The sequence below is a fragment of the Coturnix japonica genome, chromosome 1 (genome assembly GCF_001577835.2).
Source record: "Coturnix japonica isolate 7356 chromosome 1, Coturnix japonica 2.1, whole genome shotgun sequence".
Classification (NCBI taxonomy): domain Eukaryota; kingdom Metazoa; phylum Chordata; class Aves; order Galliformes; family Phasianidae; genus Coturnix; species Coturnix japonica.
In genome coordinates, this window is record NC_029516.1 from 166,819,719 (window position 1) to 166,833,151 (window position 13,433).

At 40.9% G+C, this 13,433-nt stretch overlaps 1 protein-coding gene across 14 annotated transcripts in view; it reads right to left on the bottom strand.

Moving 5' to 3' along the window:
- FAT3 (FAT atypical cadherin 3) overlaps positions 1–13,433 on the bottom strand; it is a 383,565-nt gene that overhangs the window by 172,624 nt on the left and 197,508 nt on the right. The gene's annotated exons all lie outside the window — the stretch shown is intronic.

A 13,433-nucleotide genomic window follows, 5' to 3' on the forward strand; every position in this document is an offset into this window, starting at 1 on the left:
ATGCCAACAAGAGTAGCTTTATTGTGTATATATCCACAAACAAATGTTTCTGTGAGTGTTAGAGCGGAGGGCCACAAAGATGGTGAAGGGCCTGAAGCATCTCCCTATGAAGAAAGGTTAAGTGAACTGGGTCTGTTTAGCCTTGATAAAAGAAAACTGAGAGGGGACCTGATCGAGGTCTATAAATGTCTGAGGTGTGGGGGCCATAGTGGCAAGGCCAGACTCTTTTCAGCAGTGTGTGGAGACAGGACAAAGGGAAATGGGCAGAAACTGGAGCATAGGAAGTTCCACATGAATGTGTGCAAGAACTTCTTTACAGTGAGGGTGATGGAGCACTGGAACAGGCTGCCCAGGGGGGTTGTGGAGTCTCCTCTGGAGATATTCAAGACCCGCCTGGACGCCTACCTGTGTAAGTGTAGGGAACCTGCTTTGGCAGAGGGGTTGGACTCAATGATCTCTGGAGATCCCTTCCTACCTCTACGATTCTGTGATTCTGTGAAATTAAAATACAAATATGTGATGTGTAGGCAGAAAGGAAGAACTCGGGATATATGGTGTGAAGAAACCTCTCCCTTGGATAATATCCAAAGTGAGGAAGTACAGCCAACGCATTTTAGAAAAGTAAAGGTAGAAAGGCCTACACAGCTTGTGTAGCTCCCCAGACAAATTGGTTCATTGTAACATTGAGGCCTGAGCTAGGTTTGTTTTCACCGATCATTTCGGCAACTGCAGGAAACCAGCCCAAATGCAAATGGTCCTGTTATTGTTCTTAAAGGTTAGGAGACATGAATTCTGCAGATGTCTTAAACTAACAGCTCAGCAGTGCAGCTGTTTGGAAAACAGATGCCTGAGAAGCTGTTGGAAGCAACATTTCCAATTAGGAGCGATTTTTAGGAAATGCCAGTGAATTCTATGATGTTAGACACCTCACAAGGTAGGCGTTCATTAGTACACATGACTGCAACTTAATAAAAAAAAACCAAAAACTACCCAAAACATTGCTGAGAATCATCATATTGTTTGTGTAAAGCAGGAAGGCATAGAGCAAAACTTTCATTTGAGAGCAAAATTAGCCTAACTAGCTGCTAACACCTTAAGCAACCAGCTGCTAAGGAGCGCAGCCTGAACACAAGCCATGATCAAATGATATGCAGATTTTATCTCACTGCTGTTATTGACCTGGACATACAGCCTGGATATAATGATTTGACTAATGGTAATGTCAGTGCCTTCAATACATTAATCTGATTTACTTTGTCACATGCCTCCTTCCATAGAAGCTAAACTTAGAGCTGGGTATATATTCAGAGCAAACTTGTCATCCTCAACTATACATGAGTTATATTAAAAGGGTGCATCATGTTTTCTCTTTAGCCCAAATTAATTTCGTAGCCAAACAAATCCTACAGGTAAATGAAGACAGAGGTAACTTTCAGAAAATGGCAGGGAAGAAAGTCTGCCCAACAGGACCTGGATGAACAAGACTTGCAGAGAACCTGTCAACTCAGCAGTTTTCCACCCGGAACCCAAAACACTTTCCAAATACAGTGTCTGCAGCACGCAAACAAACTGATCCAGATCTCTACAAAAGGGGCCAACCCTGCAGCATGACATTATGGGATGTAGAGGCACTCAAGCTATGAGCATGCTGGTGAAATAGCGATTTCTCAAATGCAAGTCAAAGTGCTTTACTCTTAACCAACCATGGCTTGTTGTCCCTTAGGCACCTTAAAGCAGACACTGAGTGCAGGAGACTTGTTTGCATAGGACAAGCCATCTCTCACCAGCTTTTCAGTGATTCTGCAATTACCTTACTTTTTTGGGAGGAAAAAACCCACAGGTAAGTGTACATCAATATTTAATCAATCTATCTGTATTAAAGAACATCCATCCTTACAGAAGGATGGGCAGGGAACTTCTTCAGGCATCATATAATAAGGTCTTATTTATAACAACAGCTTCCCAGATGCAAATAATACTGGGGACAAAAAGGCATACAAAAGAGATACACAATTTTATGTGTCATTTATGTAATCACAATACAACCATGCAAAAACATGAAGTAACATTAAATAATGTTAAGAACTAACATTTCTGAACAACCGTAAGTTAATGAAATAACATATCTGACCTAAACTATCAGCACCATTCTTCAATTGGGTCTGTAAATCTTAGCCACGTGCACTTCAGTACAGGCACTGAAGCATCCTTAATTATGAAACCAGAGAGGAATTCCCAGGAATCGAAGGAAATGTAAGAATGCTTGTGAGTATTCATTTGTATCACGAATAAAAGAGCAGATTTAATACTTACACAGGATCGGTTACATGACTGCTGATATCCAGCTGCTTACAAATGTTCCGTGCTTGAAAATATTCATTACTTGCCTGACTGATCTTTACATTTAACAATGAGAGTTTCGCTCACTGGCTAGGAGTTATTTTCTTATACATACTGCGTTTCTGAACAGCTTAACTCCTACCCCTTACAGCAGGAAGAACACTTAAAGATGCCTCATTTCCTGAGCCTGGTGGAAATGAAAGAGAACAATTTATGGAAGTAAGAAGGTCTACAATGAGTCTTTCTTTCAGCCTCTTTTTGAGTGAGGCTGGCAAGGCTGTATCCCTTCCCTTTTAAGTTTTATCAGCAGCCTCTTTACTTGAAAATGACCATTTCTCTTTGCAATTGGCTAGTGCCATTCCCAGAGTCTATTTATATCACCTTTATAGCCTCCCCACTCCAGTAACTTTGGTCTTTGAAAAGTTACAGATCCAAACCTATGTGGAACCAGCCGATGTGAAAGCACACACCTTGTGGCACCTCCATCATCCTAAAAAATCCTTATGTTGCAGTTACTATTGAAAAGCAAGATTAATGAAAAGCTAGTCACAAATTTAATTAGCAGTATCTGAAAAGGCACAAATAGAACTGATTTACAGTTGGTAGCTTACTTATGTTCACTTTCTAAGCATGATGCAGAACAATGATAAGTAATATAAGTACTACCTGCATCATAACTTGGTGCTCAGTTTGTGCCCTTGCAGTTCTAAGTGGATATATACAGCCCTGATATCACCAACAAAAAGTCACTGCTGCCTTTAAAAACCACTGCTAGCTTTAAAAACTCACCTTACTACGCCATTCTTTTTATTACACATTTCATTGCTCAGACACGCACATGCAGGGTGAACACTGTGTTCAGAACAACCCATTAATCAACAGATTAAATACAAGAACGCAGAAGACAAGACCAGAAGGACTTAAACAGATTTTGTCCAGAACATGGCCTCAAAACTGGATATACCAATATCTAAATGATTCCCACCAGATATTCTTTTTACTTCTTCTAACTATGTGAATGCAGATGTTTTAAGTCTTTCCGTGTTTCATTGCTTCCATGCTTATCCATCCTTACTGTTCACGATGTTTCTGACAAAGTTCTGCTCGAATCTCTCTCATTATCATAAAACTTAGAGAATGAGACTGACTTTTTCTTTTGATCACAAGTCCGGGGAAAAAGTGTCATGTAAAAAAATTGATGTAAGAAAATACTTTGGAAGCCTCCAGCCTGAATATCAAGGGAAGGAGAAGAGCAGGAGTGCTATGAGCTGCATCACCATCTGCTGGAAAGAGTGGATTCAGCCGATGTACCAGTTGCCACCAAAGGAAGATTGAAAAATGCCTTTGGCACATATGTGACATAATGAGAGGAACACGGAGAAGCTGTACACTGCCCAGTTCACAAGAAGCAAAGAGTTTAACAGCTTTCACAGACTGCAGAGCAGAATAAATCTCCCCAGATTAATATCTGTTTACCTTCAGCTAGCTAACAAGCCCAACGTTTTTTACATTCACCCTCCTCCTGGAAGAGGCCATCTGCTGTTGTGGAGGTGTCTCCATGCCCATCAGATCAGGAGGGATCAGGACAGCAGGCACACGTGTGCTTCGCAACCTGCCCATCCGTGTGGGGCAATGGCGGTGTGAAAGGCTGACAGTCGCCTCGGGAACAGATTGGGTTCCTGCTGAACAGGGATTTAGCACTTCTCCGCAGGCACCGCCTGGTCAGATGGTGCTCCTTGCTGCAGCTCCGTGTGCGGCACGACAGCTTGCTTTCACAGCACTTTCCTCATCTTTGTTCTCCTCTTTGTGGCTGCTGTAGTAGCTTCAAGGGCCTGGTGAACGGTAAGGGGTGACCCTGGGCCTGGCCAGACACTCCGTGGTGGAGCCATGGGAGGAGGCCTCAGGGAGCGTGCTGTGGGGGCATCCTGTTCTCCAGAAGGGCTTTTGACATGGCTGAAGACTTCAAAAACAATGAAGGGAGGGAGCAGTGCCTCAGAGCACTCAGTCATTAAATGTGGCAGCAGCAGCAGCCCAGCTCTTGGTGCTCTGAGAACTTCTGAGGGCTCACACTGACAGCGCAATGGAGGCCTGTTACTGCACACCAACTTCAGTCACCTGAGGTGTCATTTGTGGTGGTGAGAGCACAACCACAGTGCGGACAGTCTCCAAGAGGTACTGAGGAAGGTGAACACATCAGCTAATGTCACCTTTCACGACTGATGAATGGTGCTCCTCTCCATTGAGACACAGAAGATCCCTTCTGGTTAGGTTGCTAACTAGTAGCACAGAGAAGTTGTCACCACCAAAGATTTTAGAGATACCAATTACTGTGTGATAGCTCTGGGGAAAACAGAAAATAACGCATCTGTCTTTGTGTCACTGGAGATGGCCCCTGGGTTGCCTTTGTGCTGCATCTCTTCCCTCATGTCCTTGGCCGGGTGCCATGATCACAGTCCCACAGAGTTCCCAATTCAGCAAAGAACCTCCACATGCTCTTCTGATAACACATTCCCTATCATAGTTGTTTTCCTGCTCCTGCCAGGAAAGCACGTGCCAGTTAGTTAATTCCAGTCTTTGAGACCTAACCATAAAACTGAATTTACCATTTCTTTCATGGTATTCAATAGAAGAATAGTATCCATCATTAGCTACCTGCATCTCACATTTTGCAGTCTGCTGAAAGCTGGCTTTGCACTACAACACTAAAGCTTTCACCAATATCTAATAACAAGAGTTAAGACGTTTGTTTTTTCTTTTTTTTTTGCTGTAAGAGAAAACCAGAAGCCCACTACTTAAAGCCTCCTTGGAGCCCACAAGGCTGAACAGCAAAAGTGATTATCACCATGTGCCTGAAATTGCTATGCTTTATTAAAGCTGGCATGTCACATCCAAGGAATTTGCAGCAAGCAGGCTGCCTTGTGGATGGTATTACTGTGGAATCACAAGTGCAAGCATGGCAGTACACTGCAAGCTGCTAGGAAGGCTGATCAGATTTCAAGTCTAATACAAGATGGGACACTGAACCCCTCAGCATGTACTGCTAATTGCAAAAAGCACTACTGTGGAGTACTGTAGAGTAGTGCTTACAAATGGTTTGGAAGCAAATACTGCAGTTCCCAGCCCCCAGCTTGCTACAAATAATAAGAGATAAACCCCTACTTACAGAAACAATAATGTCATAATCACCCTGCCATGTTCAATTATTGTCCAAAAAATAATGGTTAAGTATGGCACAATGTTGCTCTGCACCATCTACAGCTTAGGTGCTAGGTCTGTGGCTGTATATTCGATCACTAATGGTTTTACTGTTCCACATCCAGCACTATCACAGTCTCCTGAGTCAAACTGGGCCCTATAGGTGCTCTGGAAATGAGATTTTGGTAGTGTACCACTAACACCATTTTGGTTTACAATCCAGCCACGTTCCCATGGCAGCATTTTGCATGCTGAGCAGTTGCTGGCTGGGTGCAGAAGCACCAGAGGTAAGTTTCCTCAGTTTTTATATCTTGTGGCAGATTGATGATGGTGTCTACGATGATAGAAACCTGGAAAAACTGTCATGTTATAATGTCTCAACCTCAAACCTCCTGTTTCATGTGCTTCCTCCAGCACCCATCACACAGATTCTCCAGTGTACACAGCACATGCTTCTGTTTCTTCTTTTCCCCCTGTAATTTCATATCCTTACAACATTTGAAAGAACTTCATCATCTTCAAGATTCCTATCTTACTGCCAAGGTTGGAACTGGCCAATGAACTAAGTACACATATGTACACATATATATCAGCAGTACGCTCAGCCCCAGAGACAAAGGCACAAATCAGATGATCACAGAAGAAGGCAGGCTATAACAAATCACTGTGTGGTGGAAATATATTTGATTTACATCAGCAATGGTGTCCTTCCCATCAAACCTTCCTTCAGAAAGCAGACATAACTGACTTGAGAGATGAATAACATAAGGATCCCTTCTAAAAGTTACAGCTACATTTCTTCAATATAGAGATCTGACGTTTTCCAGAGTAACACTTTGTATTTAAGTGGTGATCTTCAGAAGGTGTTAATTCTGAAAGCAAATATAACATTACAAGAGAAGCTACTTGTAATTCATAACAGCAACACAATTAACACCATCTTCTTTGTATATTTACAGTTGCAGCGTAATAGCAATGCAGAAATATCCCTAGAAGTAAGTCAGCATTCAGACCTATGCTTTCCGTTGTTATGCACACTAGAAAGCCACTTCAAACAGTGAGAAAGGGGTGTTTATCAGTGCAACCCCAAGCAAAGAGCATACTGTATACATTGCACAAAGACATCTCTCTGTGGCAAGTCAGGCTTAAACTGCTTATGCACAGAGGACACAGAAAGCTGATGCCAGCACTCTCAGCATGTTCTTTGGTGATTAGCAGCCAAACAGACACCTTTGTCTGAAAATAATATAGTTACTCCTACTTCCAGTAATGAATACTCAGAACTGGATTTCCTATTTTGCTCAACTCAGTTATTTGGCTATGGCACTAATCAGTGCCAAGTACCAACACTTGCGACAGCAGCAGGAATTAGAAACAGATCAAAAAAAGTAATTTAAGTGATGTGGAAATCTGAATTTGTGCTTCAGTGGGTATGCCTCGTAAGGTAAGACATGTGGAAGTATTTATGTCTCTGATAGACACTTAACAGGATATTCAAATGCACTAACCCAACATCAGCAAGGCTGTGCCCTGAAGCACCTGGTTATCACCTCTGAAACATCTCAGGCTTTCCTAAAAATTTACTTGCTATCCCTTCATTCAAATGTAGTACTGGTCTCCAAAACAGACATCTCCTAATGAGGTACAGTTTGCTTGGTTATTAATATTCTTCCCTCTTCATAATGGCTCCAGGTGGTCATCCCTAGGGGTGACAGTATCTTCCAATAATCATGGTGCTCTGACATGCAGAGTGCTGTATAGCCAGAGTACTATATAGGCATGTTTTACTTTGAGTGCTTTTCAGTATGAATCTTGTTTGGTATCACTGCCCCTGTGAAACAGCTATGATTAGGGTATGTTGTTACCCTAATCATACCAAGGAGCCAAATAAGTGAGTTCAGTGTTCTCATACATCTGGGAAAGAGATTTCAAGAGAGGAAAAAAAAAAAAAATAGGATTAAGTGATATATCAGCTGGAGAGATGAGCTGAAAAAAGAAATGCAGCTGTTTATGCGTTTAAGTAATATCAAATGTCTGCTACAGAGGAAATGTCTTTACGTGTGGTAAGACTGACTCAGATTTTCAGGTGCAGGTCCCCAGGAAGTGGATGATTTCAGCAGGGCTGGGTAGCTGATGTTCCATCCACTACAATGGCCATTTATGGGCTGCTCAGTGCTGCTGAGAACTGAACCTTGTGTCTGCAGACAGATAGAAGGTCCTACCAGTGGGACTATAGGTTTCCCTATCATCTTTCCTAAAAATAAATAAAAGCCCAACACCAAAGCTTTGATCGAAGAAGAAAAAGGAAGAAACGTCAAAGAATTTGTGAATCCCTCTTAGGACTTTGTGAAAAAATTACAGTGGAAAATATGATGGTGGCACCTACAACAGCGTCAAACTTGGAGGCATTGCTGAATGACCAAGACCTGCTCTTGCCAAGTGGCCATCAGCAGGGTTAGCACTCAGACAGAGCTTGCAGAGTTGAGCTTGAAATAAAGCACTCAGCGCAAACCCAACATCCTTGTGGAATCAACCCCTTGAATTTTTCATCACTTTCTTGAATTCAGACATCAGAGCAGGCAACTAAGTTTGACACAGTAAATCAACCGAACATAAGCTATGTAATTGCTTCTGATTTTACATGGAAAAAGCCTTGGACAACATAGAGAAGAGTATCAGAGGCATTTGAATAATCTTGTATTAAAGCAAGTCAAGCTGATGAGCAACAGAAAACACAACATGAGGAAAATCAAATTGTTTAATAGTGTCAGAAGGAACCTCTTCACCAGAGAGCTCACTGCATGCCATTTGATTCAGAAGCCATTACCCTGCATCTGTATGTTAACGAAGCAGCTGTTCCACTGCTAATTGCTCTTCCGACAAATTGCTTTTTTCCAATTAAGATTTTATTATAGAATTTATTATCGCAAACAGAAATAGATGTATTTCAATTTTAGAAAGACAACAGAATGGTGCAATTACCCACCAGTCTTCCAGCAGGGCATAAATCAGAATCCATAATGTCAGGGTTTCACAAGTTCCTTAGAAGTTGAGCAGATAATTAGATATACAAGTGTATATCTTTGGTCAATGTCTGTCTCCACAAAGATACTCAAATTAACTTTTTCATACCGGATTGCCACAACCTACATGCTTATGTCCAAGTCCTTATCCAGGTATTTTGCTAAGTAGCTTGATATTCAGTGATGATGAATGCTTACAAACAAATCCCCACTACAGTCTGGTAGTCCTACACACCTGATACCTCAAGACGAACTGAAGTAGTAATTGTATTTTTATTAAAGAGTCCTCTACTATAAGACTGCTTCGTGAAAACAGTGCATGGAGCTTTAAATGATCTGAGAATGTGTAAAATGTAACTAAGCAACACTTCAGGAATAAAGGATCTGAAGAATCGCTTCAGAAGAGGACATCTCAAAGTTTCTGCAGTGGTCTACCAGTTCTTTGCTCCCTGTTCCTAAGTGTAGTAATTTACAGAAAGTAATAGAACAATGAACTATTAACTGAGTTAACTGAGCACTGGGACAATTACCTCTGAAACACCTTTGGCACCTGCACAATAGTTCCCGTGTTTCAGTTTGTGCCCATTTACTCTTGTTCTGTTTATGAGCATATAACACGGTTCTTTTTTCTTTAATTTCAAAACACTAAATTCTCTAAAAACATTTCAGTGGCTTTTTAGACAGATGGAAACAGCTCTGACAGCAAATTTATAGCTGGAGAAATAACTACTTTCAACACAAACATGGCAATAACCATCCATCTATCAAGAACCAGATTAGAGTAATGGATTACAGAGAAGAGCCACTTTAGTTAATCAGGTTGGACAATGTCATATTTTCGTGTTCCATAAATAATTTCAAACAGGAGCTTTATTGATAGAGCTCACTTTGAGGGAAGGGTGAAAATAAGTCTGTCCTTTGCTTTGTCAGAAAGTACCAAACAAAAAGACACTCTGATGGATACCTCTGCCCTTTGAAGCAAACTATTAGTCCATCAGTCTCGTTAAAGATGACCTGGATCAGCATCAAGAAAGACCTAGCAGCTTCAAAATCATATAGACTGTCCAAAATAACAAGGTTAAAAGAAGCAAGTCAGAAAGATGTAAATGAGGCTATTTTCTCTAACTTAGAAGGAGAAACAAACAACGCCCCACTGAAAAACACTAAGACTTTCAAGGCCTCAGAACCAACGATTTGTGAACACAACTTTCATCGAGGAGTTGTGACAAATAGTGTTCTAGAGGTACCATTAAGTGGTCAGGTAAAGAGTATTTTTTTTTTGTATTGGTTCTCATCAAAATTGCCTATAACACATCATGTTGATTTGAAGTGTGCAAAGCCAACAAATTTATACAGAATGTGAATTTCTCAGTTATGCAAAAAACTTGGGTTCCCTAGGAACATTTTTCAAGGCTACCCTGTCATTAATGTAATAACATCAATAAGTGAAAATGAGTAATTCATTTATGGCAGAAGAATCTAAAAAGCTTAGAAACATCGCGCAGTCACGACGCCTTCAAGTTCCACATGACCTTCAAGAAGTGAGCCTGTTACGATGATCAGAAACTCAATGTCACTCAATGATACATGCATTGCCAAAGCATTCCCCTGGGATACGTACTACAGTGTTGGAGGCTGCAGGTAATTAGTAATGCAATCATGCAAGACAAAATTCAGTCTGAAGTGATTTGGCAAATTTCTACTGTTACCGAAAGTGGTAATGGAATGTAATGGCCACATATATCAGATGTGGTCTCAGTCATTAAGATCTCATCCGAGAGAAGGAAATACAAAGAAATGGCTGGTTTTCAACCCTCATAACAGGGAAGGATAAACACTGAGGTGATTCGGCCAAGATTTACAACTGTTGTTCCAGGAAATCAAGGTATTTTTGGCTTGATGCTGCAGGTGAACAATCAATCTTATCTGGCTCTCAGTGTATCATCTTTCATCCCAAAGCATTTAAAAAACAGTACACAAATCAGGATTTCTATTCACAGGCGCATTCACTTGTACTCTTCACACTTTAAGAGCTCATAGCACATGCAACAGAGAAGTAATGGAGGCAACTTGATGTTTTATGGCCCACACAGATCATTTCAATCTACCCTTAAAATTAAATAAACATACAGTCATACAAGCTCTTCCACCAACAAGAAAACACTCAGTCTGGCACATGGGCTCCAGCTTTCTTTCTCTTGCTGTGACTGCAGGCCATCCTCTAAAGGGAGACACGTTGATGCTAGGCACAGGATAAAAAGGCAATCCCTGATAAAAGAACAGAATAAACACATCCCTGTTGTTCAGTATTTCAGTATTAGCCACTGCCCTGGCAGCATGATAGATAGTCTGACAGACCTATAAGGAATGCACCTTCAGTTGCATGGAAGCGTATGCTGTAAGGTTACATCTTATAACAACAAAAAAGAATTAAAGAAAAGGATCTGTTCCACAGAACTGGTTCATACTTCACAAACTGGCTTCTGTGAATTGTCTGGAGCCAGCCACAGGGACTGCTAAATTTCTATGGCCAAAACAAATGAGGATGCACAAGTTTTACAAGAAATGATGAGCCTCACCTTCCAATTTTCATACACTGTTAATTCATACAAAACCATTTTGCCCTTCATTAATCTCAGTTTCTTTTCTTAGCTGGATATTATCTCCTCTATATCATCAAAAGTCTTATTTGAAAGACCTGAGTGGTTCACTGAAAGTACTCTAGCATTAGACATCCAAGAATCCCCAGTGCTGGATGCTTCCTACAGAGATGCAACATACCCATGACCTGCGGAACACTAGATGGAGAAAAAGTCTTTTTAACTCTATGAAAAGCACACAGTTCTTTTATATTTTTCCTTAAACCATAAAACTCAATATCACTTATCATTTGTGTCTTACTGAATATGTCAGTGATTGTAATAAAAAATAAAATCTATATATTTTTTCCTGATACTGTTTTCATCACCAGAATTTCTTCAACACAGCTCTGGGAAGCGACAGTACTATTACCTCAGCCTAAATAAAGGTTAAAATTTCAGGAGCCTAAGAATAAACCACAATTTTTACATTGTACTCCATCAAGCTTATCAACTTTCTCAACATGAGGAAAAGGGTTGCTGGTATTTAATAGATGGATTTGGAAAATCGAGGGACTGAGGCTCAAGGGACCTGGAGTATGTGTCTGAAATTATTTACTGTGAGGGTGGTGAGACACTGGAATAGGTTGCCCAGTGAAGTTGTGGATGCCCCCTCCCTGGAAGCATCCAAGGCCAGGCTGGATGGGGCTGTGGGCAACCCGTTCTGTAGCAGAGGATTAGAACTACATGATCTGAAAGGTCTCTTCCAACCCAAACCATTCTGTGACTATATTCTATGATTGTATGAAATGTATCAGTCCGTCCTATGTGTGCTTATACTCTAACCAGACTGAGAGCTTGGACAAAGGCTGGAAGACTGGTTTGGGTGTTTGTTGTTTGCTTTGGCTTTTTATTGTTCAAGTAGCAGAGCCATCTTTGGTAGCAATAAGTAGCAGATAAAACGACACAAGTCATGAAGGGCTCTAAATTTATGAGACAGAAAAAAAAGGAGCCAAGTTAACAGCAAAAGGCCACATGAACACCCCGTTTCTAACGCTACTGTAAGACATAATTCAACTTCCCAATTTAAATACATCAGGAAGAATCTGGCAGACATGGATGGACAACTTGCTGGTGTGTCAATTATAAATTATCTTGAATGAGGTGGCTAGACTTTCTGTCTCATTCCAACTTCACAGTAAAGTCAGCACCTGAGACTTTTCTCCCATCTGCTGAATCTTCAAGCAGATTGGAAGAACTGAGCACATCTGAAACAGAGCATCTCTGTGCTCCTTCCCTTTGATGAAGCAGAACAATTCTTGACTATCTCTGCACTTACCCCTCAACCTGATGGTTGCTCTTCAGAGACTAAATTAAATGCTGCAGCTAATCCATCATCTCACTGCAACAGACTTCCTAAGAAGCACACACAAACCTCAGACACAATAGTTGCCTGATTACACTTCTGAGAAAAACCTATTTCTTTTTTTCTTTTGAAGATAAAGTGCTTTGTAGGAATAACCAACAAATCCCACTTATGGCTGCGTAGGCAGGCTGCGGTAAAAGCTCTCCTCCTTTGCCAAGGCATTCTTCCTATACCTTGGCCAGATCTGTTATTGACTGGACACTGAACCACTGAATTAAGCACCCAAATGCTATCAGGGAAATCATTTCGGAGAAGGTGCGTAGGAGTCCTGTACTCCCATTACCTTCTGTGAGATTGATTTCCTTTACTTACACTGCCTTGCATGACAAATTGTTCTTGATGCAGAGGCTGATGGAAACATGAATGGCCCCAATGAGGATTCTCTTTATTAAGGATGTATGAGAGGATACATAGCTTGCTTAGCTTTAGATAAAGAATGACTCAATCCCTTCTGACACTAATGCAAAAGTTCTTTAAAGTGTAGGTTAGTCCCTCAGTTATTTTAGAGACCCCAGAAGCATAATATTGGTTCATAAGACTGAATATCCTTCCTTGGTTGTTGGTTTTTGTTTTGTTTTCTTTCTGAAATGCCCTTTCCTCTAAAAAACTCCAGTAAAAGGGCTGGATCTCACTAAAGACTTTTTTCAGGACCAAACTACAGTCATCCTACAGAGCTGCCCTGCAGACTTACAATATGTAATATGGTTACAACCTTCTGCTTGTCCTTAATCTCGGGAGTACCATCATTGCTTTTTAGTAAGTATGAAATATTAGTTTGAAATAGAAGTCTAAGGAAGAGAGGACAGAGCAGTTTACATTCCCCTCTGCAATGCACATCATCACATTTACTTATCAGAAGAATTATGAATG